This window comes from Nomascus leucogenys, chromosome 21 (assembly GCF_006542625.1).
Source record: "Nomascus leucogenys isolate Asia chromosome 21, Asia_NLE_v1, whole genome shotgun sequence".
Lineage (NCBI taxonomy): Eukaryota > Metazoa > Chordata > Mammalia > Primates > Hylobatidae > Nomascus > Nomascus leucogenys.
The window spans coordinates 54,074,321-54,099,150 of record NC_044401.1 but is presented as its reverse complement, the minus strand read 5'-3'; the positions used below and the strand labels follow the sequence as shown (position 1 = coordinate 54,099,150).

The window sequence follows — 24,830 nt, the reverse complement described above, 5'->3', positions numbered from 1 at the left end:
ATTCATATAAAAGTTCAGATTCATGGTTGCCAAGAGATGGGGAAAGGGGGGAATTAGGAGTTATGGAGTTGTTTTTTGGGTTGATGGAAATGTTCAAAAACTGATTGTGACTGTACTAAAACCACTGAACTTTATACTTTAAAGTGGTTTAAATGGTAGATTCTATGTTATGTGAATTTTAGCTCATAAAAATAATTTTTTTTTAAAGAAAAGAAAAAGGAAACATTCCCTCTGGGCAGGTGAAGCCTTGCAGGCACATGGCTTAGTAAACAAAGGGCAGTCCGGATTTCAGTCCCTTTTGGCCTAGTGCCTATGTACAGTGAACGACCCGCGCAGCTGTTCTTAGCTGCCCTGCGACGGGACATAAAAGCTTCTGCCCACATCTGGACCTCTATCCGCCCCATCTGACAGAGAGAAGTAGTGAAGATTGAATGCATTTGCTAAGGCTGGATGAAACCCCGCCCCTCCCCCAAGAAGAACTAAATCACAGGAATGATTTCCACCCAAGAAGCAAAATAAGCGCCTTCTTCCCTCCTTAGGCATGAGAGTTGACTTTGGCCCCAATACCAAGACCTCTCATTCTGCACACACCCTCCAGCTGCAATTCCACCTAACACACTAAGCCTCTTCCACACGCCCAGGCTTGCTCATTCTTTCCTCTCCAGCTGTGTTCCCCTCTTTGCCCTCCTACACCCTGGGAGCCCCTAGGGACTCACTCTGTTTCCTCTCAAACCCTCCCAGGCACCATCCTCTCCCCGAAGCCACTTCCCCATTCTCAGAATCCTGCTCCCAGGTGATGGCTTCCTGGAACCTCCCTCAGAGGAGCCCTGCCTACCTCCTGTCATACCCTTAGCACTTGTAAAAAACACCCAGTTACTGGGTTTTACCTGAACTCCGCCACTTCTAGGCTGCTTGGCTCTGCAAGAATCACACAACTTCCCTGGCCTCAGTGTCCCCATCTGTAAAGTGTACAGGGCCACGCTTACCTGCCAGGTGTGATTCCATGGAATTAGGGATGTATAAGGCTTTGTAAGTGCAAAGTGCCAAGCCCTTAAGATAGGTTGTTGCTTTTCATTATTACTGTACAGGCCTGTGTGTGTTTCTGTGCAGAGAAATACCACACATTATGCATAAGCATCTGAACTTTCTCCCCTTGATTAAGCAGGTGCTCAAGAGCAGGGAAGGTGTTTGCTGCCTTTGGAGTGTACCCTTTGTCATCCCAAGCTATGAGGCCCAAGTAGAAGCCAGAATCCAAAATTCCTCTCCCACCCTGGGATCTCAGAGCCATATTTTGCCTAGAGTCATAGGTTTTTGAGCTTCTGTCTCTCAGATCAGACCATAAAATCCTTAAAGTCAGGGACTCTGCAGGGAAGAGACTTCACTCATTCTGAACCTCAGTTTCTTTGTCTGTAAAATGGGGATAATAAACGTACCTATCTCACAGCATTACTGGAAGGGTTAAATGAAAAATCACACACTATGCTCCCAATAAACATCAGTAATGAATACAAGGGTGATGTATTCATTATCTGTTGCTGCATAATGAATCACCCCAACATGTAGTGGCTTAAAACAATAATAATTTATTATCTTTCATAATTTTTGGGGTCAGGATTTCAGGAGCAGCTTAGCTGGGCAGTTTTAGCCTGCTGTCTCTCGTGAGGCTGGGGCTTCAGTCATCTGAAGGCTTGACTTGGCTGGAGGATCCACTTCCAGTTGGTTCACTCACATGTCTCAAGTTGATGCTGGCTGTTGGTGAGAGGCATTGGTTCTCCTTCAAAAGAGCCTCTCCACAGAGCTTCTTGAGTGTCCTCACGACATGGCAGCTGGCTTCCCCCAGTAGGTGATATAAGAGACCAAAGTGCAAGCCACACTATCTTTCATGATCTAGATTCAGGAGTCACATACTGTCACTTCTGCAGTATTCTGTTGGTCATGGAAATCAGCCCTAATTCAGTGTGGGTTACCCAAGAACATGAATACCAGAGAGTGTCAGGGCCATCCTGGACACAAGCTATCCTAGATGATGCTATGTACATTCTTCATGGGTGATCACGTGTAGGGCAACTAGAAAGTGACATAGCCAAGATTTGAATTCATGTCTGCCTAGCTCTTGTTCCCAGCTGTTAACCACTGCCCTGTGTTGGCACCCACTATCTTCACGCAAGCAAAATCTTACTCTTTCGACAAGCCTTGTCTGAGCACCAACTGTAATAGATATGGGTAATGCCCTCTGCCCTCAAGGACCCCTTGGTCTACAAGGTATGTAGGTGGCAGAGCTAGACCAGGTCCCAAGTTCCCTGGCTTCTAGTTCACTGCTCTTTCTACACTGGCATATGCACCAGAGGGAAAATCACCAAAGACTGGCAGCCCCTTTGGCAGAAAAGGGTGGAAGAGAATTGCAGAAAAGGGTGGAAGAGAATTACAGAAAATGAACTGACCTTAGAAGCAGGAGTCCTGTAGCCTAGGTCTGTCTCTGACATTGATTTGTAGGACACCTTTGACAGGTCCCTTCTCTTCTCTGGGCCCAGCTGCCTTATTTGCAGAATTGCCTAAGGACCTTGCCTATGCAGATAGTTCATTCAATTACCATTTATTGAGGACCTCCTCTGGGCCAGTCACTGCTCTAAGTGCTGGGGGTACAGTGAGGAACAAGATAGAAACCCTATGTTTGAGTCACTCACATTCAGATGGAGGCTTAGACACAATAAACAAGTAAACAAAGAAAAAAGACAATCAGAGATAGCAATGAGGACTAAGAAGGCCAAGTGATAGGCAGGAGCACTACCCTTACCCAGGAAAGTCTTCTCCAACGAGCCACAACTAAGCAAAGATTGAATGATGACGCCAGGCACGGTGGCTCACGCCTGTAATTCCAGCACTTTGGGAGGCCAAGACGAGTGGATCACGAGGTCAGGAGTTCAAGACCAGCTTGGCCAACACAGTGAAACCCTGTCTCTACCAAAAATACAAAAAATTAGCTGAGCATGGTGGCAGGTGCCTGTAATCCCAGCTACCTGGGAGGCTGAGGCAGGAGAATTGCTTGAACTAGGTAGGTGGAGGTTGCAGCGTGCCAAGATCACACCACTGCACTCCAGCCTGGGCAACAGAGCAAGACTCTGTCTTGGAAAAAAAAAAAAAAAAAGATTGAATGATGATGAGGTGTCCGTGGCAAGATCTGGGGGATGAGTGTCCCAGGCATAGAGAACAGCGAGTGCAAAGGCCCCAAGACAGGACAAAAGCTTGCTGTGTTTGCAGGGCTGCAAAGAGCTGGAGGACAGTGGGCCCAGGGAAGAGTGAAAGGAGGTGAGGACGGAGGGGACACAGGGGTCAGATGATGTGAAGCCTTGCAGGCCACAGGGAGGTGTGTGGAGTTGCTTCTAAGTGGGGTGTTTCTAAGTGGGGTGCTTCTAAGTTCCTTCTAAGTGGGGTGAGAAGCCTCTGGAGGGTTTTCAGTAAGAGCAATCTGATGTGCGTCCACAGGGCCCTCAACCTGCTGTGTGGAGAGTGGGTTGCAGAAAGCAAGAGTCTTGGTTCTTTTTGGTCAAGACCTCCAGATGTCCCAGCCTGAGAAGGCTTGTATGACTTGGGGCAGGAGAAGGGAGGGACATTACCACCCTGTATTACTGAGACAGTTCACCAGTCCCTGAGCTCACCATCTATCCAACTCCTGAGCAAGCTGATGGGAAAAACAACATGGAGCTCTGACCCCAGAAGCGATTCCTTAAATTCCCCACGAAGTTTTCCCAAACATCCCTGGAACTTCCAGATGCCTATTCTAGTCTGCAGTTTCATTGGTTGGGTTAATCCAAACTCACCCTAGCATTCCAGGCCTGCCTGGTCTAACCCCTCCAGTCTCCCTTGTAGAGGAGTAGATGAATGGTGACCCCTGGTCTGACCCCTGCAGATGAGTCTGGCTGGCAGACTCATCTCCCCCACATTCTCCAGTGTGATCAGGCCAACCTGACTACCCACCATCCCCTGAGTGTTTCCTTTTCTTTCCTGCCTCCAAGGGTTTGCTTGTGCTGTTCTCTCCTCCTGAAACACATCCTCCCCCTTCAAGCCAGATCTTTTTTAGGTATCTTCAAGCTTCATCCCAAAATGCATGTCCTCCATGAAAAGACATTTTTCAAAAGATATACAAGTGGCCAAAAAACATATTGAAAAAAATGCTTAACATCACTAATCATCAGAGAAATGCAAATTGAAACTATAATGAGATGTCATCTTACACCAGTCAGAATGGCTATTGCTAAAAAGTCAAAAACCAACAGATGATGGTAGGGATGCAGAAAAAGGGGACCACTTACACAGTGTTGGTGGGAATGTAAATCAGTACAACCTCTATGGAAACCAGTATGGAGATTTCTCAAAGAACTAAAAATAGAACTACCCTTTGATCCAGCAATCTCACTACTGAGTATCTACCCAGAGGAAAATAAATTGTTGTATCAAAAAGACACCTGCACGCATATGCTTATTGTAGCACTATTCACAACAGCAAAATCATAGAATCAAACTAAGTGTCCATCAATGGAAAATTGGTCTAAAAATGCGATATGTATATGTGTGTGTGTGTATATATATATATACACACACACACACGTCACACATATACATACATACACATCATGGAATACTACTCAGACATGGCAAAGAATAAAATCGTGTCTTTGGCAGCAACTTCAAGCTGGAACTAGTGGCGACTATCACATGTCCTACAGCCCAGAGATGGGGTCACCATCACTTTAGCTACATAGCCTGAGAACAGGGAGGAGCAGGTCTTCCTGGGACAGAGTTCTGACTAAAGCAAAAGCAGAAGCAGGAGCCAAACAGAGAAAAACAACATCTGGCCAACCACAACAGCACTTATAAATGTAGCTCTTCCTGAATTGCTTGAACCCAGGAGGCAGAGGTTGCAGTGAGCCGAGATCATGCCACTGCACTCCAGCCTGGGTGACAGAGTGAGACTCTACCTCAAAAAATATATAATAAATAAATAAATAAATAAATAAATGTAGCTCTTCCTATGTTTTTCTCAGTAAATAGCTCCACCTTGCCATGAAAGGCAAGAATCCATGAGTTTCCTTAACGATTTCCTCTCCTGTCCCGCTATATTGCTGGTTAGCAAAGTCTTCCTCCTAAGTATCTCTGGAAGCTCTTCTCCCAGCCCCAATCCCCATGGCCGCTGCACTAGTTCAGGCCACATACCCCATCTGTGGATTACTGCAACCACCTCTAAACCACCTTCCTCCCTTCCTCCAGAGTGGCCTCCTTAAAGTCCAACTCCAATCACAACTCTTCAGAGCCTCCCTTGGGCCTCCCTTTGGCTTGCGAGGCTGTCAGATCTGACTCCCATTGACATCTGTGGCTTCATTGTTTGTCCTTTCCCCATACCCTCCTTCTCTCAGTCAACTTCTCTTGGGATGCTATGAGTGCCCTTGCATGCTGTTCCTTGAGCCTGGAATGCCCTTAGCCTTCTCTTTGCTTGACTTTCAGTACAGGTCCTTCAATGTTTAGCTATCACCTCCGACAGGAAGCCCTCCTTGAGTGTCTCTCTGTCCCTGCTGCACCCCACACACAGTTGTCTAATGCCTTTTCCAGGCTCTCATAGTAGGGCTGCCTGCTTGCCTCTATATCTCATCTAAGGTGAGATATTGTTTTTGAAATGTTTGCCTCTGTGTTTTTTTAAGGAAAATGAGATTTTTTTAATTGAGGGACAATTTGCATATGGTAAAATGTACAAATATTAAATGTAAAGTTCAATGAATTTTTGCCTATCTATACATCTGTGTAACCATCCCAAAGATCAAAGTATAGAATTTTTCCAGAACTCCCTTCTCAGTTAGTAACAGTACCCCTCCTTCTCCTCCAGAGGTAACCACTTCTAAAATCATATATCAATTTTACTAATTATTTAGATAACTCTTCATATGAATAGAATGATGTGTTTACTTTTTTGTGTTTATAATTATCAAAGTAGCAATTTTTACTTTCTTTCATGTTGTTGTAGGCGGTAATAGTTCATCTACCTCACTGCTATAGAGTATCCCACAGTATGAATTTATTCAGGCTTCTATTGGTGAATATTTAGGTTGTTTCCAGTTTGGGCTATTATCAACAATGCTGTTCTGATTTATGTACAGTCTTTTGTGGGTATATGGATCATAGGGTAGAGTTATGTTTATTAAAGTTGCCAAGGAGTTTTCCAAGGGATCGGTATCATTTTGCATTCCCATCAGTCACATATGGAGTTGCAGTGGCTCCACATCCTGTCCTACACTTGATGTTGTCAGTCTTTTACATTTCATCCATTCTGGAGGAGACATGGAAGGAGCTCATTAGGGTTAATTTTCATTCTTGATGATTTCTGTTACCCAGGAGACTTACCTCCCCCTATTTTAGGCTATTGTCTTGAGGCTACTGTCCTTTTCTGGCTTTGTAGAAAAAGAAAAACCAGAGTCTTTTCCAGGCTTTTGAGTTTCAAAAGTCTAGCATGTCAGAGGCAACAAGAAAAGGATGTTGTGCATTGATGAGATGGTCCCTATGGGGAAATGCAAGGGATTTAGGAGCAAGGCTCTGCCCCGCTGAAACTAAAGAAGTGTTTCCAGACAAGAATGAGGGAGAGAGCTGCAGCAGCCACAAGGGATGGGGGTAGGGTGCAGGTCCCTGAGGTAGGAGGCACTTGAACCTGCTCCTTCTCTAGGCATGGTCCTGAGCTTGGAGACAGACACCAAAATTCCCAAAGGAGTTTGAGAAAATTAAATGTAGAAAGCACCTGAGCACTTCCTAGGCAGACACTCTAGAGGGGAAATGAATGGGTGTTTGGGGGTGGGCAGAAGAACCTCATATGTCTACCAGAATTCTCTGTGTCCTGGCAGCCATGGCAGCTGAGCAAAGTTTCCTGTACACTTGAAAGGGGCTCTGGAAGCAGCTGAGAGCAGAAATGAGACCTAAGAATAAGGGACAACTCAACAGTGACCTGTGTGGATGGGTGTCCCCTCCTCAGATAGGAATGAAGATGTCTCAACAAATGACAGTGTGGACAAGTGATGATAAACCCCAAATAAATAGGAAAAACTTGACTTGCCAAAGGTTAAGGTTTCCTTGCATGTGATGGGAGATCTTAGCAGAGACTGAGTTCACTTACCAGGAAAGTTACCATTCTCACTCACCTGAGTTTGCAGACTGAAATTGGACCACAGTCCCACTTTTCACACTGTACTATGCTTATTTGTTTTCCTTTTCTCTTCTTGAGACTCAAGGGCAGGGATAAGGTCTGATTCTTCCTGGAATCGGCAACCTCCTGACCCAGGGCCTGCCACAGAGTAGGGGCTTGATGAAGATTTGTTAAATATTGTTTGTAAGCCCCTTAAAGAAAGGGAGAGAAAGAACCACATGGTTGAGCACCCACTACGTCTAGAGTCCTGTGCCTTTTAATACACATTGGCTGCTCTATGAGATAGGACTATGAGCATCCCACTTTATAGATAAGCAAATAACAGCCAGTATTTACTCATTTACTAAGCACCCACAATATGCCATGAAGAAGACAAGGATCTGCCCTCAAGATATTCCAGTTGAGGAGAAAGATATCCAAATAAGCTACCTCAGCTATGATATGAGGTCAATACTAAAACAACGACATGACAAGACTGTTTCCCCATTCCAGTTGGTGTAGAAAAAAAAAGACTATGGTTTGTCTCTTAATAACCGTTCTCTCAATATCATTGTTCTAGGCACTTTACATGTATTAACTCATAAGATCCTCACTACACCCAGATGAAGCTGATACTATTATTATCCCCATTTTACATATGGAGAAACTGATGTGTAGAGTGGTGAAGTGACTTTCTAAATATCATGATGGACTTTAAGCCCAGGCTGTTTGATTCTAATGCCCATGTTCCTTATTCCAGCCCTGTTTCCATGCTCCCTGCCTGATCCACTCTGTTTGAAACTCTCTTCTGGCCATGTGTGGTGGCTCATGCCTGTAATCCCAGCACCTTGGGAGCCCGAGGTGGGTGGATCACGAAGTCAAGTGATCAAGACCATCCTGTCCAACATGGTGAAACTCTGTCTCTACTAAAAATACAAAAATTAGCTGGGCATGGTGGTGCACACCTGTAGTCCCAGCTACTCAAGAGGCTGAGGCAGGAGAAACGCTTGAACCCGGGAGGCGGAGGTTGCAGTGAGCTGAGATTGTGCCACTGTACTCCGGCCTAGCAACAGAGTGAGACTCTGTCAAAAAAAAAAAAAAAAAAAGAAAGAAAGAAAGAAAGAAACTCTTCCTTCTCAATCCTGCCCATCTCACTGATTAACTCTTCACAACCTTCACATCACCTCTGACTTCCTCAATGCCCAAGAGTGGGAGATATTCACTCCTCCCTACCTTCACCACTGTTCCCATAGCACTTTATTTTTAGGATTCATATAAGTTAGGATCGGGTTTATCTGCATGTAAGAGAACATCCAAAACACCAGTAACATATGCAAGATAGAAGTGTCTTTATCATGTAAAAAAAAAGTATGGAAATAGACAGCCCAGGGCTAATATAGCAGCTCCATGGTGTCAGCAACTGAGGTTATTTCATCTTGCTGCTCCATCATCCCAGTACATGGTTCCTTTCCAATGTGACACAAATGTGACTCAAAATGGCTACTGAAGCTCCAGGCATTACATCTACATTCCAAGCAGCAGAAAAAAACAAAGAAGAGTTTCCTTGTTCCCTTTAAAGAGACTTCCCAGAAATCATCACAACATTTCCCCTCAGATCTCCTTGGCCAGAATTTGGTCATGTGGCTACATCTTACTACAAGGGAGGCTAGGAAATGTAATATTTTAGTTGGATATTGAGAGAATAGTTATTAAGAGACAAACCGCAGTCTTTTTTTTTTTTTTTTGCTACACCAGCTAGAATGGGATCATAGTCTTGTCACATCATTATTTTAGCACTGATCTCATATCATAGCTGAGATAGCTTATTTGAATATCTTTCTCCTCAACTGGAATATCTTGAGGGAAGATCCTTGTCCTCTTCATCCTCATATCCCAAAGGCTAGCACAAGTTGTAGATTGAGATAGAGTGACTAGGTGTTATGTTGCTCTGCATGCCCTGTGGTCAATAGCATGGTTCTCTGCCCACAGCAGGCCTCCGAAAATTGTTCAACTGAAATAAATTTAAATGTTCTTGACCTCAGTTTCCCCATTTGTAACACAGGTATAAATGGCCACAAAGGTCAACCCAGTTTGGGTATTCTTTGTATCTATTATATAAAATTTGCAAACTATAGATATATATTTTTAAAAACTAGCCAGAGATAGCCACTGTGTATAGCTTTTGCTCTTTCTCTATTTCTTCTGCATAAACACATATACATGCTTTGCATATAAATAGAAGCCCACTGTACATACCATTTTATAATCAGCCATTTTCACTTAATAACACAGGAAGAGACTTTTGCTTTTGCCTATGAAAAAACTAGCTTGTGAAGATCAGTCTTCTCCATAAACAATTAGAAAACCTGGGTAGAATTGTTCAAAGAAAATAAAAATCTGTTAGAAGGCAAGAAAGAGCTATCCAGGAAGCCAGAAGTTGAGGGATCAAGATCTCAGGGTGAAGAGAAATGCATTCAGCAGGGGCCTGACATTCCATGTGCTCTTTTCCATGAATTTGCCAATTCATAAACAGCTAAACGGAGAGACTGAGAAGCTGAGAAGAAACCAAATGCTAAGAAGCAGAGAAGCTGAGCAGAACTTTCAGCAGTCTCACAAGACCGGAAAGACAAACAGAATTTATGCTGAACATATTTCTGAGCCATTACATGTTCTCCTACAACGTATATGAACATTCACTAAAGCTTGAAGACTGTATCCATACAGAGAATTCCTGGAAAGAACTCCAGCTATAATGAAACCAAACATCTAGCAATAGAAACCCAGAAACACTGAGTGACTTGCCTAGGACCACAGAGCCAATTGGTCCAGCCTCCTGGTCCAGTCTCCTGGTCCAGCCTTCATTCACTGCAGTGCTCTGCAGCTGTGGCTTCTGCTCCCAGCATTCACCTTCCCATTCCTCCCCACACATCCTTGCCAGAGAGAAAGATCAACTTAATTTCACTTCTCATTGTGATCTTTTAATAAATGAAAGTGACTTTCTGAAAGGAAATCAAACACAAATCCTTTTATAAAAATTACTGGTCATTTTTTCTAATTGCCAAAGTAATACAAATTTGCTAAAGAAATGTTAGAAAATACAGATAAGTAAAAGCTAGTGGAAGCCAAAACTCTGGAGCTGAATTAGGGCCAAGTTGAAAATGGTCCATTTTGATCACTCTAAATAACATGCTGGCCCCTTGGCCACTTTGGTCCTGAAGGATGCACTTTGACTCTCAGAAAGTAAGCAGGAAATAAATCAAGAGAAGGGCCATCTTGCCCACTTGGGGCGGCTGCATGAGAAAGAGCCATTTGGATTTCTCAGCACCCAGAGGGTGCAGTCCCCAGAGGAGACGGCTGACTCCATGATGCGATGGGTGGGGAGCTGGACCGGGCTCCCTGCCCGGACATCTCAGTCCACAGCTTGTTGCACAGCCTGGGAGCCCAACGTAGTGACACTCATTTCCTCTGGACCTTAAGGGCTTTGTGATTTTCCCATCTCCTCTGTGCAGATGCAAAGATGACTCCCTTGGTTAGTGGAGGATTTAAAGTTATCAGCAAAGACTTTAACTGGAACTTGTTTCAGAGTTAGGGGAAATGGGTTCTGTGGCTAATTAACTGGGCAACTTGGGCAAGTAACTTCCTCTCCCTGGGCCTTCCTCGATTTCCCCATGTAAACAAGGAAGCAGTTGGGCTGGATTTGGTTAGCCACGATTACTGTTTCCTAGAGGTGGGAAGAAGGAAGGGGATTTGGTTACTGAGCATCTACCAGAGCCAAGCACCGTGCTGAGCACTTTGCCTGCATGAGCTTTTCTAATCCTGACAACAGCACTGTGAGGGAGAGGACATCTGTGTTCTTGCCTGTCCGGGACCCCTGTTATTCTGCTAATAGCACCTCGATTTTCTTTTAAGGAACCATCTCTCACCCATTGCTAGTTCCAGTGGCCAACAGCGGGCTGACTCTACCCCTTGACTTCAGATACAGGCATGTGACTCAGGTTTAGCCAACCAAAACAACTATAATAGTTTCAGGACTGGGCATGTGATCCAGGCCAAGCCAATTGGAGTCAACCCTGGGATTTTTGCTGGGAATATTTGGAAAGACGTGATCTCTTTGCCTTGAGGTTGTTTAGCCATTTCCACCTCCCTACAGAGACAGCCAGCCTGCTAATAAAAGTAGCACATATGTATGAAATAGAGCTGACAGAAAAGAAAACAGAGTCAAGACAGAGGGAGACAGATTCATGACAATTACCTTTGAGCCTCTGAAGCATCTGAATCCAGGCCTACCTCCTAAACGTTTTCATTCAAGAATGCTTTATAACCAAAGCTGGTTATAATTGGGTTTAAGTTACCTGCAATCAAAAGAAACATCATGAAAATTCTTTTTTTGGGGGGTCGGGGGTGGCGGGTACAGGGTCTTGGTCTGTGGTCCAGGCTGAAATGAACTGTTCAATCACAGCTCACTGCAGCCTTGATCCCCTGGGCTCAAGCAGTCCTCCCTCCTGAGCCTCCTGAGTAGCTGGGACTATAGGCTCACACCGCCATGCCCAGCTAATTTATTTATTTTTTGTAGAGACGAGGTCTTCTCCCCGTGTTTCCCAGGCTAGTCTCAAACTCCTGCGCTCAAGTGATCCTCCCACCTTGGCCTCCCCGATCCTACCTGGGGATTACAGGGACGAGCCACCATGCCCGGCCCATCACTAAAATTCTGGGTGTGACATAGGCATTACTATTATTATTTTACATACAGATGAGGAAACTGAGGCTCAGAGGCGCAAAGTAAACACAGAGCTAGTAAGTGGCAGAGCAGGTATTTTTAATCTACTTATTTCTTCTCATTGCCTTCAGTCTCTACTCAGGCACTGAGGTTGTCCCTTTTTTCTGCTTCTTCCACAAAGCACAGAAGTAGGAGTGGGGCTGTGGGTCCAGACTGCTCCAGGCTCCAGATCTGGCTCAGCTGCTTCCCACCTGTCTGATCTCGGGAAGACTTACTAGCTGTATACTCTGAACAAGCTCATCTCTTTGTTTTCGCATCCGCAAAACGGGATGACAACAGTACCTACCTAATGGGATTGTGAGGAATCAATGCATTATTTAATTATGTAAAGCTCTTAAATCAAGCCTGACACACAGTACGCAGTAAGCATGGGGCTGTTACTTTTCTGCTGCGGCCTGTATGTTGTTAGTAAGTTGATTGTGCCCTCCTGCTCCCCAACCCCTCATACAGCCTGGGGTACCTCCTGATCTGTCAGTCCCAAATGCCACAGCAAAACAACCCACACCCTGCTTACCAGGGACTTGAAATCATGTCTAACATGTTGTTTCAAAGATGCTGATTTTTCTAAAAGTGCTGATCACCATGGGTTTAGTAGGCCTAAAACTAACCCAGGAAGTGAAACTTTGGGGAGGAATTCCAAATAACCAAGCCTTTGCTGAAATGCAGAATGGAGACAGGAGGGATGAAAGTGGATGCAGTCATTTCCTAGGCTTCCCCCACCCGCCCTGCCCCCATCCGCCCTCCCACCTACATCCCCCCCTTACCTCCCTTAAGCCCCACAGCTGTAGAGAGAGGAAATGTATTTCCTTTAGAGTTTATAACAGTTGCTATCCTGAGTGCTAACTCAGTTCCAAAGGGTGCATTAGTCTGGTAAAGTGTAAAATATGGAGGCCCTGGAGAATCACCAGGGAGCGGGAGAGGCCTTTCGTGGATCCGGGGTGAGTCTTGGCTGTGGGGTTGTGCTAATGTGCAGAGGGCTGGCCAGAAAAGCAAATGGGACATCTCTGACTTCTCGAATCCATAATGTCCAGGACAGTGACATGGCCTGCCATTATCCCAAGGCCAAAGTCTCATATCACTGGGCATCACAAGGTCCTTTAATCCCCACCTTGCAGATGGGATCAGTGATCTCTGAGCTACCATTTATGGAGCACTAAGCCCTTTATAGAAATGGTATCATGAAACTTTCCAACAGCCCCACGGAGATGAAGTTATAACAGGACCTTGGACCTTGGGGCCAGGCTGCGTAGGGTGGATGCTCAGTTCTCCTACATGTGACCTTGTGCAAGTTACTCAATCTCTCTGTGCCTTCATTTTCCCATCTGTAAAATAAGGATAATAATAGTTCCTACCTACTAGGACCTATTATTGTTGTGAGGATTAAGTGAGTAAGCACCTCTGGCACTTAGAAGAGCATCTGGCACAATGGCCCCTGTCTTTATGAACCCCTGTGTTACCGACATGGGCCCTGAGGCCAGGAAAAAGGATCATGGACCTACCATATACAGCTTGTGAAGCTGAGCCTCAGACCCAGCTCTGCGTGGTCCACAACCAGGGCTGGTGGGACTGCTCCTACTGGAAGGAGGCTAAAATACCCCTCTGACCCCCACCCCCACACCCCAACCCACCATGTCCCACCTTCTCAAACACCCTCCTCTCCCTGTGAGCTTGGGTGGTCCCTTCAAAAGTGCTGGGGTAAAATCTGAAACCATAACTGTTCAAAGGTTCAAATGGAGTTTTCCCAGCACTGAGAAGGGAGAAAAAACTCGACCTCTCTCTCCCAGCTCTGGAAATGAAGGCAGCCAGGAAGAATCGTCAAGCTCCCAGAGCCAGGGACAGAGGTTCCTGGGGACCTGCAGAGGGGCCTAACCCCCACCCTACCCCTCCCCTTGCTGCTTGGGGTGGCACAGGATGCTAATTAAAACACATCCTATTTTGAAATGTGGGCTCATTCATCAGGACGGGCTAGTGAGAAACAGAAGAGAGGTGTGAGGTTGTAGACCCTGGGGTCTCTTTAGTTCCCCGAAACCTCTAGGGGTAGGGTCCCTATCTGTCAATCTTGTTCCACCTCTGTCTGACTTTGCCTTTTTCGATTTTGGCGCCCCTAGCAGGAATGAGGGGCGCAGGTATCACTATTTGTCTTTTTCAATCTATCTGTGATTGACTCTGCCAAACATCGTTTCATCTCTATTTCCATCTGTGCCTCTTTGTCTTGATTTATCTCTGTCTGTCGTTTTGTGTGCCCGCAGGTGCGTGGGTGGGGGTGGAGTTGTCTCACCAAGGTTCTGACCCTTCTGCCACCCCTTTCCAAACCCAAGGAGCAGTCCGCCTCGCAGAGCCCGAGCTCGGGTACCAGCGGGAGCAGCTCCAAACCCGGGGCGCGAGCTGGGAGAGGGTGTCCGAGCGAGAGGCGCGCCCCTCGCGCCCCCTCTCTCCGCGGGGGCGGCCCCGAGCGCGTGGAACCCGGTGCGGGGGCGCTGCCAGCCCGCAGGGCCCGGGTCCCCGCCTTCCCCGCTGCTCGCGGGTGGGCCCCTCGTAGCGGCTCCTCCTCCGGCGCCCCGCCTCCCCGAGCGCTCCCCGGCGCCCCCGCCGCCGCCCCCGCGGCACACCCAGCAGCCTGGCCGCCGTGGACACCGCGCCACCAAACTTTCCCCGGAGCCGGCGCCGGTGAGTCGCAGCGGGGCGCCGGCTTGGGCGGGAGCGGGGCCGCCGCGGCGGGGCGAGGCTGCGCGCTGGCCAGGCTGGGTTCCGGGCATCCCTGCAGGGCGGCCGGGAACCCCGGAGCTGGCGGCTTGAGATGGGCGCGCTTGGGTACCCTCGCGACGCGGGTGGCTTGGGGCGGGTGCCGGAGCGCGGCTCGCTCGGTGGCACCGCTCCTCTCTCCACATTGTGGCCCCAGCACTCGACGCGCAGACACGTTTAGCTGCCGCGGGCTTGGGCAGAGTGCGCTCCCTGAGCGTCTGTCTTTGGGCTCGGGCGCTCAGAGGGGGAGCCTCGTTTTCTTTGAGCCTCACCAGGGTCTGAGTTTGCTGCTAACCGTAGTGCCAGCCCATTGGTTGAGTGCGTTCTCTGTGCCAGGCTTTGGGCATCCATTATCTGTTGCAATATTGTTATACTCATTTTACAGAGGAGGAAACTGAGGCTCGGGAAGGGAAAGTTGTGCCCAGGAGCACCAGCTGGTTAAGGGGAGAGAGTCAGGGTTTTGCTCGGAGTCATCCTAATCCAAATGACTTGAATACACTGAGGTAAGCCCCAGGCTCGGCGTCACCTGGAGTCGGGGGTGGGAAGTGTCCGGACCACCACCCGCCCTTCCCCTGCAGTTTGGCTGCAGCTGGGGGTGTGGAGCAAGAGGCGGATCACCTCCTCCTCGTTGTACCGAGAGAGGAGGATGCTTTGGGAAAATGAGTGGATATTATGGCCAGGGAGTGGATTCTGGTGACAGAAAAGCATCGGGGCTGCTCTTTCAGAGATCAGATTCTAGAAGTTGCTCTCAGTTTTTCTCGAAGGAGCCCAGGAAGCCAGGAGCAGGAGCTGGATGGAGTACAGCAGCCCCTCAAGGAAGTCACGTCTCCCGCTCTGTTACCCCACCCCCAGCCCCCAGTCCTCCATGAAGATCCCACCTCTTCCTTCCTAATTCCCTGATCCCTCTGAGGTGTCCGCTTGCCTGGCAGCTGGTAGTGCAGAGATGTTCCAGGCAGAGTGGCTGTCCTCCGGCAGAGGGCTCCCGCCTCAGCCTGGAGCAGACAGGACGAGGCAGGCTGGGAGTCCTGGTGAACAAGGTTTTCAGGCTGGAAGGTGCCTGAATAACTCATTTCATGATTGCGGGGCCAGAAACCTGTGACAGGAGCACAGATGGAGTGTGTCCCTGGAGCATGAAGGAGAGGGGAATTGAGGGTCTTATAGGAAGAGTCTTGGAGGCAGCCAGAAACCAGTAGAGACTGGGAGAGAGGGAGGATGGACACATGAGAGCATCATTATGCATTATCCCATCACAGCATTCTTGGAAGGTAAGTACTATTATTGAACAGATAGTCTACTGAGGCTCAGAGAGGTTAAGTAATTTGCTTGAGATTGCCTAGCTGGTCCATGGCAGAATTGGGGTTTGAACACCCATGTTGCCTGACTCCCTCTAGATTATGAATGAAACTGAGGTGGCAGATGGGACCTTAGCTCCTTCTGTGCTTGTGTCTGGCAGCAGCAAAGGATGAATAGAGGAAAGCCAGGCAGCAGGTCCGCTGCTCACAGGAATCCCGGACAACCCCATGTAAATCCCCGAGTGTGATTCAGGCATTTCTCCTGGGGTGGGGAGAATCTATGGGGAAGGGCAGGGGATGCCTGGCATTGTTTTCGTTTTCAAATGTGACAGAGAATCCCGTGGAGGCAGGAGATGGACAGGTGCTGCCTGTCCATGATTTCAGGGCTGGGTGGAGGCCGGAGCAGCCTGCCAAGAGACCCTGCACCCCAGAGTGGTTTGGCCAATGCTGGGCTGGGAGTGGTCCTTCCTGACCCTCAGCTGAGTGTCCAAGGGAGGAGGGACTTATACATGAGCCTCCTCCTCTTCGACTCTCTCAGAATTCTGTGTTGGCACTTTCCTCTTCACAATGAAGGAGTGCCTGGCTTTTCCTTAGCAGAGAAAACGCATAGCAAAGACATCAAAAGTGTGGGATTCTGGAGCTCACCTGTGTGGGTTCAGATCTCAGCACTGTTGCTTATGAGTTTTGTGGCCTTGATCAAGTTGCTACACGTCTCCGTCCCTTGGTTTCCCCATTTTTAGAATGGGGGTATTCCTGACACCTTCCTCACTGGGTTGGTAAGAGAATTAGGTGTGTTCATGTGCATAAAGCACTTCAGTGGTGCCATGTAATACCTAAAAGTGTTAAGAGTCCATTGTTATTGTTGTTGCTATTAAGGTCAAACAATCCCGGCTCTGTATCCTTTCTCTGCCACCTGCAAATTGCCCAGCCTCTGCAGGCCTCTTGTTTTCTCATCTGTAAAGTGAGAGTAGGTCTGGTTAGATATAGTGTGTGCCCCAAAGTCTTACTGCAGTCTCAAGCTTTAAGTAGCCTGAAACTTGAAGTCTCAGTGTGGACCTGTATAAACTTCTGATACTCTGCTAGACACTCAGCAAACGCTGGCCATTGCCACGAGTGTCACTAGTGTGGATGATATTGCTGCTACACAGTGCAGCTTGAACTTTGTGCTCTGGCTTTGTCCTGACGAGCATGGATTTGGGACAGTTTTCAATCAGATGTTTTCTAGAGGGACAGAAAGCTTAGGGTTGGAACCCCAGCTCTTGCCCTTAGAACAGAGAGACCTTGGGCATCGGCTTCCTTATCTGCAAAATGGCCATTCATTCTATTTGCCAGTATCTGTTTCTCAGGATTAATGTCAGGATGGAAATGTGGAGAAAAGAAGGAAAAAAGCAGATGGTATATTGCAAAGAATTACATGCAATTGTAAGTAATTCTCATTAGCATTCAGGCCGGGAATTAGCTATAATTGCTCCTGATCCAAGATGTTTTATCTGAAAGATGTACCTGGCAGAGGATCATTCAAGCCCCAGTCACCTGCTGCCCTCCCTTTCACAGTGACGCTGAGCATTTCTGAATCTCGGGATGTAATTATAATAAAGCTCCCATATCTCATTTATAAGTGACTCACTTCTGCCATTAATGGTTGTAGAGGACTCAGATGCATACTCTTCGGGAACAATGCTGCTGATGCTGTCGGAGGGGGGGCCAGGATGCCTTGCCTCTTTTATGCATTCATCCTCCCTGCTGTAATTCTCCAGTGATAATGCAGGGGGATCACATGGGCCAGGATCGAAGCTGACAGCTCGCGATTTGTGCAACAGCTTGGATGGCAAGGGCCATTGAAACTTGCTGTTGCCAGCAGAATCCATGTTAGAAACTATCACATCCCAACAGAGGAATGAGCAGAAGAGGTTGAGGAAGCTGCCCCCAGGGAGTACCTAAAAGCACAGACTCCAATGTCCAACAGACCTGAGTTTGAATCTTAGTTCTGCCAGTGTATTCGTTGAGGTGTGATTTCTGGCTGTCTTTCCAACCGTAATGTCAGCTCTAATAGAGCAGGGAGCACATTTGTTTTATTCACCAGGACATTCACAGCTCCTAGCACGTAGAAGGTATTCATGAATGTCTGCGGAATGGATGAATATGTGAATGACAAAATGCTTAATTGGGCCTCAGCTTTCTCATCTGTAAAATGGGGCTAATATAGCACCCACCTTACAGGTTGCTGTGAGGTCTGAATGAAGAAATGTTATGAACAGAATAAACATTCAGTAATGCCCTTGATGATAAATAGATGGGCATAGGCAAGCCAGTTGGCTTAGTCTGGGACATTTAACTTTTTTCCCACCCTTGGACCAACAAGGGACAAAAATACTAGTTGTAAGAATCTCCTGTATTTATACAGCACTCTGAAAAGTGCTTTCTTATCCATTGACTTCTAACAAGTAGGCAGAAATTATTATCCATGTTTTATAAGAGAAGAAACAGGTTCAGAGGGGTTGGTGAAATAAGTTACAGAGTTTAGAAGCAGCAGAAATTGGAATATAAATCCAGGTTGCTCTGATTTCTAAATAGCAGCTGTTACACTGAGCTTTCCATTGCCCTCTAGAGGGTGGAAGATGTAGTATTTAGTCTTCCATGAACATGGAATCTCTCTACTTATTTAGGATATTTTTAACATCTTTAACATCTCATGGCATGGTTTCCTAATTTTCCTTTTGTGTTTTTTATATCTTTTGTTATATATATTTCTATTATTTGATAATTTGTATGCTAGTATACATTTTTGATAGATAAATTCATGTTCTGTTGGTTACTTGTTGGAGAAATATGCTTGCCTTTTGCATATTGATTTTGTATCCAGAAATCCTGTTAAACTCTCTTACTAATTCAAAAAAATGTATTTGTAGATTCTTTTGAAAACACCATATACAATTGTAAGAGGAACAAATAACAGTTTTGTTTCTTCCTTTCTAATCCTTGTATTCTTTCCTTTTTATTCTTGCCTTACTACCCTTCCAAGACCTTAGTACAATAATGAATTGAAGAATGGCCAGGCACGGTGACTCACACCTGTAATCCCAGCTCTTTGGGAGGCCAAGGTGGGTGGATCACCTGAGGTCGGGAGTTTGAGACCAGCCTGGCCAATATGGCAAAACCTTATCTCCACTAAAACTACAAAAATTAGCCAGGCATGGTGGTGCATGCCTGTACTCCCAGCTACTTGGGAGGCTGAGGCAGGAGAATCGCTTGAACCTGGGAGGCAGAGGTTGCAGTGAGCCGAGATTGCACCACTGCACTCCAGCCTGAGTGACAGAGTGAGACTCTGCCTCAAAAAAAGAAACAAAACAAAAAGACAGTGGACGTCTTGCCTTTTGCAGCTCTTATGGAAGAGCTGTCCACATTGGATAATGAGGTATCATGTTTACTCTAGGTTTTTGGTAGATACTCTCTATCAGATTAAAGAAGTTCCTTTCTATTCCCAGTTTGCTGAGTGTTTCTTTTATTTTTAGTTATAAATGGAAATAGAGTTTTAACAGATGCTTGTTCTGCATCTGCCCAGATGGTCACATGATTTTTCTTTTTCAATCCATTAACATGATGCATGACATCGACTTTTGCATTTCTGGAATAAACCCAATTTGAGTCATCCTGTAGCATCTTTATTTCCAGCTTATATTTACAAACCCTTTTGTTTAGGATTTTAAAATCATGAGTTCATGAGTGCTATTCACTGGTGATTTCCTTTCTCATGCTTACTTTTCAGGCTTTGTTATCAAGGTTATGCTGGCCTCACAAAATGATGTGGGCAAGAGTCCCACTTTTCTGTTCTCTGGAAGAGATTGCACAAGATGGGCGTTGTTCTTCCTTGAGTGTTCAATGAAACTCACCAGTGAGGCCCCCAGTGGGATGGATGCTAACATGGAGGGTAGGGAGGAAAGCCAGTTTTGAAGGAGGAACTTGCTACCAATCAGAGGCTCAGCCTGCCTCTGGTGGAAGTAAACAGAGACTGTGAACCTGTTTGTCCTGAGTACCATGGGGAGAGCCCAGCCTTGGACTCTGGATGAGAGTTCTTCTAACCAGACATCCAGATGAAGGGGACTCAGCCTAGGGTGAAACCTTAATATCTGCTGAAGTCTCCATCTGCTTCTAAAATTGCAGCTGCTGCAGACAGTATACCTGTATATTGTTATTCCCTGGTGGCCACAGATTGAGGGACAATCAGATTCCATTGACCATTCCTATGCCAGTTTTTAGGCCAGGCTCTCCTTCTCTGTCATGTTACCAGTTTTTGTGGAATCTCTATATTATGACCTAAGGACCATGCCCCTTTCTGCCAATTCACCTTTTCCCTACCCCCAGGATAACTAGATTTGAGCAAGTTTCTCAGCTGGAATCTTGCCTTAGTCCTCTTTTTAATAAAGTTCCAGGCACTGTCCTAACTTGAATCATCTCTCTTAACTCCCATAACAATGCTATGAGGTAGTTACTATTATTCCAATTATTCAGACAGGAAAACAAGGTTTCTCATTGTCGTTAGTTTAATGGTTTCATATTTTAGACTAAATTATCGCTCTCTAACCTATTTGGGTTTTAAAGAAAGATAAAAGTCTAAATTAATTTTCCTTCTCACATACTTAACCAATGGTCCTCATCCTGTTCCCCTTCCTGTTTATTAAATCTTCCTTCCTTTCTTCCCCACCTTTCTTTCCTACGTCACCTGCAGCAGCACTAAATTACAATATATTTTTGGAGGCAGAGCCACCAAATCACACTCAACTCCAGGGAACACCATTTGCACAGTTCTGTATCTTGGGCCTCAGGGCATGTAACCTGGAAACCCAATCATTGACAGTAGATCTCTTTCTGAACTGTCTGTTCTGATCTGTTGAACCGTCTGCTGATTCTAATAGCTGACTATCAGACAGGGCCATGGCAAAAAACAGAAGGTACATCCCAACTGGGTGATTGAGAAAGGTTTTGATAAAGAGCCTGTTACCTCGTATAGACTTTTTGGTCTGGGGAACTAACATGGGATAGTGCAGTACCCTAGAGTATCAACGGGAAGAGGAGGGTTGTTTCTGCCTCCAAGTTTGGGGGAGCAAGAGAAGGGAATAAACACTCAATGTCATTCTCCTCCTGCCCTGCCTCTGGCCAAACCCAATCAGAAGTGGGTGGACAGCAAGAGAGCCTTTGATGTGCTTCAGGGGCACAGAGCACAGGAGGAGGACCGGAGATCTGTGCCATGCTGGTTTGATGATTGTTTGTATAGGTTGTATTTTAATAGCTAGCAAAGGTATCTGCTTTCCCTTCTTTTTTCATTTCTTGCAAACTTTTCCAGGCAATTTTCACTTGGTTTGCTCTTTCAAGAGTGTTCCTTTTATTTACTTGCTAGCTTTTCTTTGTTCCTGGAGAGAATCACTAATCATCGTTAAATAAGTACATCCTGCGGCCCCTTGCCCTCGGCCCAGGTGAGGCACAATTCCACCGCCAGCCCACACCTGTGGTCTGGAGAGTCTGTGGATGTGATTGTTGATCCCAGGCTCATATGGGAAGCCTGGTTTTCTTTCCTCTGTCCTTGGCGTCTGACTGCTTGAGTGGCGGGGCCACCCTGATGAGCCTAACATGGGCCTCTGGTAGGGTCTGCATTCATAACAGAGCACCTGGCACTTCATGGCGCTCACAAACCTTTGAACGGAACGGCTTTCCAGGCATCTTGAAAGTGGTAAGAAACACTGGGCAAGGATAAGTTATTTTCCCTGTTGTATCAGGAGCTCAGTAAGTATTTTTCAGTTGTTTATTGATTGATTCTCACAGCAGCGGGTTTCACCAAGCCTTGAAAACCTCCATTAACAAGCCAGGAACTCAAAATGGAGTTTTCTCCCACTGGTCTCTCCTGTAGGGGGCGGTGGGAAGGGCCGATAAATAGCACTCCTCTGCCCAGCCTGAGCTCTGTACCAATCGAGAATGAAGACAAAGGGCAAGACAAGGCAGCTGGAGAACAAAATGTCATGGTTATTACTAATCAGAGTGACAGTGGAGCGTGTGGGCTCGCAAATGCTGAAGGCCAGGATGGGCTGAGTTGCCCACTCAGATACAGGCAGTGCTGGGCTCTGCAGGAGGCGGCCCCTCCCTGTCCTTCCTGGGAGAGAGTGGAAAGGAGGCATGCTCCCTGCAGGCCTGCTGGCTCCCAAAAGAAGGGGCTGAGTTATACTTACCTATTTCATCTCTCAGATTCACTCATAGATACGGTCACCATGCAGGGAACCAGGAGAGCCAATGAGGAGCTGGGGAGAGACCTGGGTTATAAGGTGATGATGCTCCCATCGAGTGGCAGGATATATGAGGAATGGGCAAGAAGCATTTTCCTCTCCTTGGTGGGGGAGTGCGGGCAAGGGGGTTGGGCAATCCAGAGGTCCCTAGCACCTGCTATTATCTGGACCAGCAAGGTATGGGAGAAATAGAGTCCCTGACCTTTCTGACCCTCCTGTCCTGATGACTGATGAAAAGAACTACTATCTGTTGAGAAAGCACTCCAGGGCTTTCCATTTGTGATGTCACCCAGTCCTCAACAGCTCTATGAGATGCACATTCATATGCCTATTTTATAGGTGAGACAACTGAGGCTAGAGACATGGAGTAACTTCTGCTAGAGTATAACTGGGGAGACCAGTAACGAGGCTATTGCTGTCATCCAGATGGGAGAGGACAGCCGCTTGGACTGGCAGTGGCCAAGGAGAGAAACAGACAGATTGAGACTGGTGTGGAGTCCATGCTTAGGACTGGACAGGTGGCTGTGTGTGGTGAGGCTGAGTGAGCTGTTACTGGGAGGCAGGGTTAAAGCAGTGTCTTGGGTAATTTGTGGTTATTCTTGGGTTTTGTTTTGTTTTTTTTTGGTAAAATAGATGTGACCCTCCTAGGCAAAGATTATTCAAAGCATTAAGAATTCCACAGGCACCACCACATCTGCACATCTTAGTGGAGCTGAAGCTGCTGCTCACTTGCTCTTAATTGGAAGTGCTAGCTGGAGCATGCTTAGGGGGAATTAAAATGTGCAGACCTGGAAGAGGTCTAGTTGGGAAGGAGATCCTGAGACAGCCTCCCCCACTGCCTTCTTGCCCTTCTGATCACCTTAGAGGTGGTCACTGCTGCATCCCCTGCACCACGTGTTTCCCGAGCTCCTCCCCACTGTGCATCTCCCCATCCCAGCCTCAGCGTAGGCCTCCTCCTCCTTCTGCACACCCAACACAGGCTTCTCTATCTCCAGGCAGCCCCCTCCTATCCCCAGAGGTCCCCTTCCCAGGGACAGATCTGACCATTTTACTTTCCTGCTCAAAATCCAGTGACATCCTCTGCAGCCATTAAATAGAAGGAAACCTGAATTGTACCATCTGGAAAGATGTCCCTGATAAATGCATTGGACAAGAGCAAGTGGCAGAATGACCTGGCCAGCCTCAGAAGGCAGAGCATAATGGTCAAAACATGGGCTTGGAGGCTGCAATGAGTTTGAACCCGAGCTCTACCACTTAGTCACTGTATGACCAGGAGCAAGTTCTGAATTTCTCTGTGCCTCAGCTTCCTCATCTGTGAAATGGGAATGATAATAGTCCTCTCACCTATAAGGTTGTGAGGCCTCACCCCTATAAGGTTAATATGTCAAGTGTGCTAGTCCAGTGCTGCCCCTAGTAGCATCCAATAAACACTAGTTATTACATTAGCATATAAGTACATGTGAACACATATAATCATAGGTCATATCGATGCCTATGATTATATGTGTTCTCATGTATTTATATACACCTCTCCCTCTTTTCACCTCATTCTTCAGGACTCAGAGGTATTCTCTTCCAGGAAGTCTTCCCTGAACACCTCCCACCCCTAAGGCTGGATTAGGATCCTTCTCTGGCCTTACAACACCCCCAGACTCACATCTTCCATACATGTCCTTATTGTCACCATCAGTCCCCCCGTGGCTGTGAGCAGCTTGGGGACATAGGCTGTAACTGATTTCCCACCATATCCCTGGTACCCATCGACGTGCAAGGAACATAGTGCACTCTCTGGAGATACTTGTTGAATGAATGAATGAATGAATGAGTGAGTGAGCAAGACTTTGAAACATAAGGGATCAATGGGTAAAGACATGGAGGGAGAACAGCCAGGTATAGGGGACGGCCTGAGCCAAGGCATAGAGGTAGAGAGGGGTGCTCCAGAAAAAGCACACAGCCCGGGCTGGCCATGCCTTAGAGAGTGACAGAGAGGTTAAAAGGAAGTAATTAAGATGCTCAGGGTGGGTAGGGGCCAAAGGAATGTTCTGCGTAAAGAAGGGAAAGGAGATGTGATGGGGTGGGCGTGAAGAACGAAGGGATGGATTGAGGGACAGTGTTGCTTCTTTCATTTAAATCCTTATCCCCCAGGCTGGTTTAGATGCTTCCATGACACCGTGCACTCATCAGGATGTAAAATAAATACCTGGTTTACCTGTTTCTACCACCAGCTTGGAAACTCCTTGAGAGATGGAAATTGATGGTGTTTTTTTTGTTTTGTTTTGTTTTGTTTTTCTAAAAATCTTGCACACAAAGATAAGCTATTTCCTCCTCCATGCCTACTTTGTCTCTGCCACGTAGGGCTACAGATGTAGATGGTGTTGTGCATTCTGATAACTGGTTATTAGTAGAAGTTACTCCAGTTCTTGCGGGAATAGAAAATTTATAGCTTCTCCAATTCAATGGAACCCATTCTGTCAACCCTACTTCCTTTATTGAGTCCTTGAATCAAGCTGGAAACAGAAACAGCAGTGCAGTTCACTCCTGGGTCAGATGCAGACGCAGGCATTTTGAGCAGTGACCCGCCAAAGAAA

At 46.6% G+C, this 24,830-nt stretch overlaps 1 protein-coding gene across 1 annotated transcript in view; it reads left to right on the top strand.

The window, feature by feature from the left end:
- Positions 1-14,553: 14,553 nt before the first annotated feature.
- HRH1 (histamine receptor H1) overlaps positions 14,554-24,830 on the top strand; it is a 105,585-nt gene continuing 95,308 nt past the window's right edge. The window contains exon 1 of the mRNA XM_030801987.1: positions 14,554-14,603. The gene's annotated coding sequence lies outside the window, so the exon portion shown is untranslated. The remainder of the gene's footprint in view (positions 14,604-24,830) is intronic.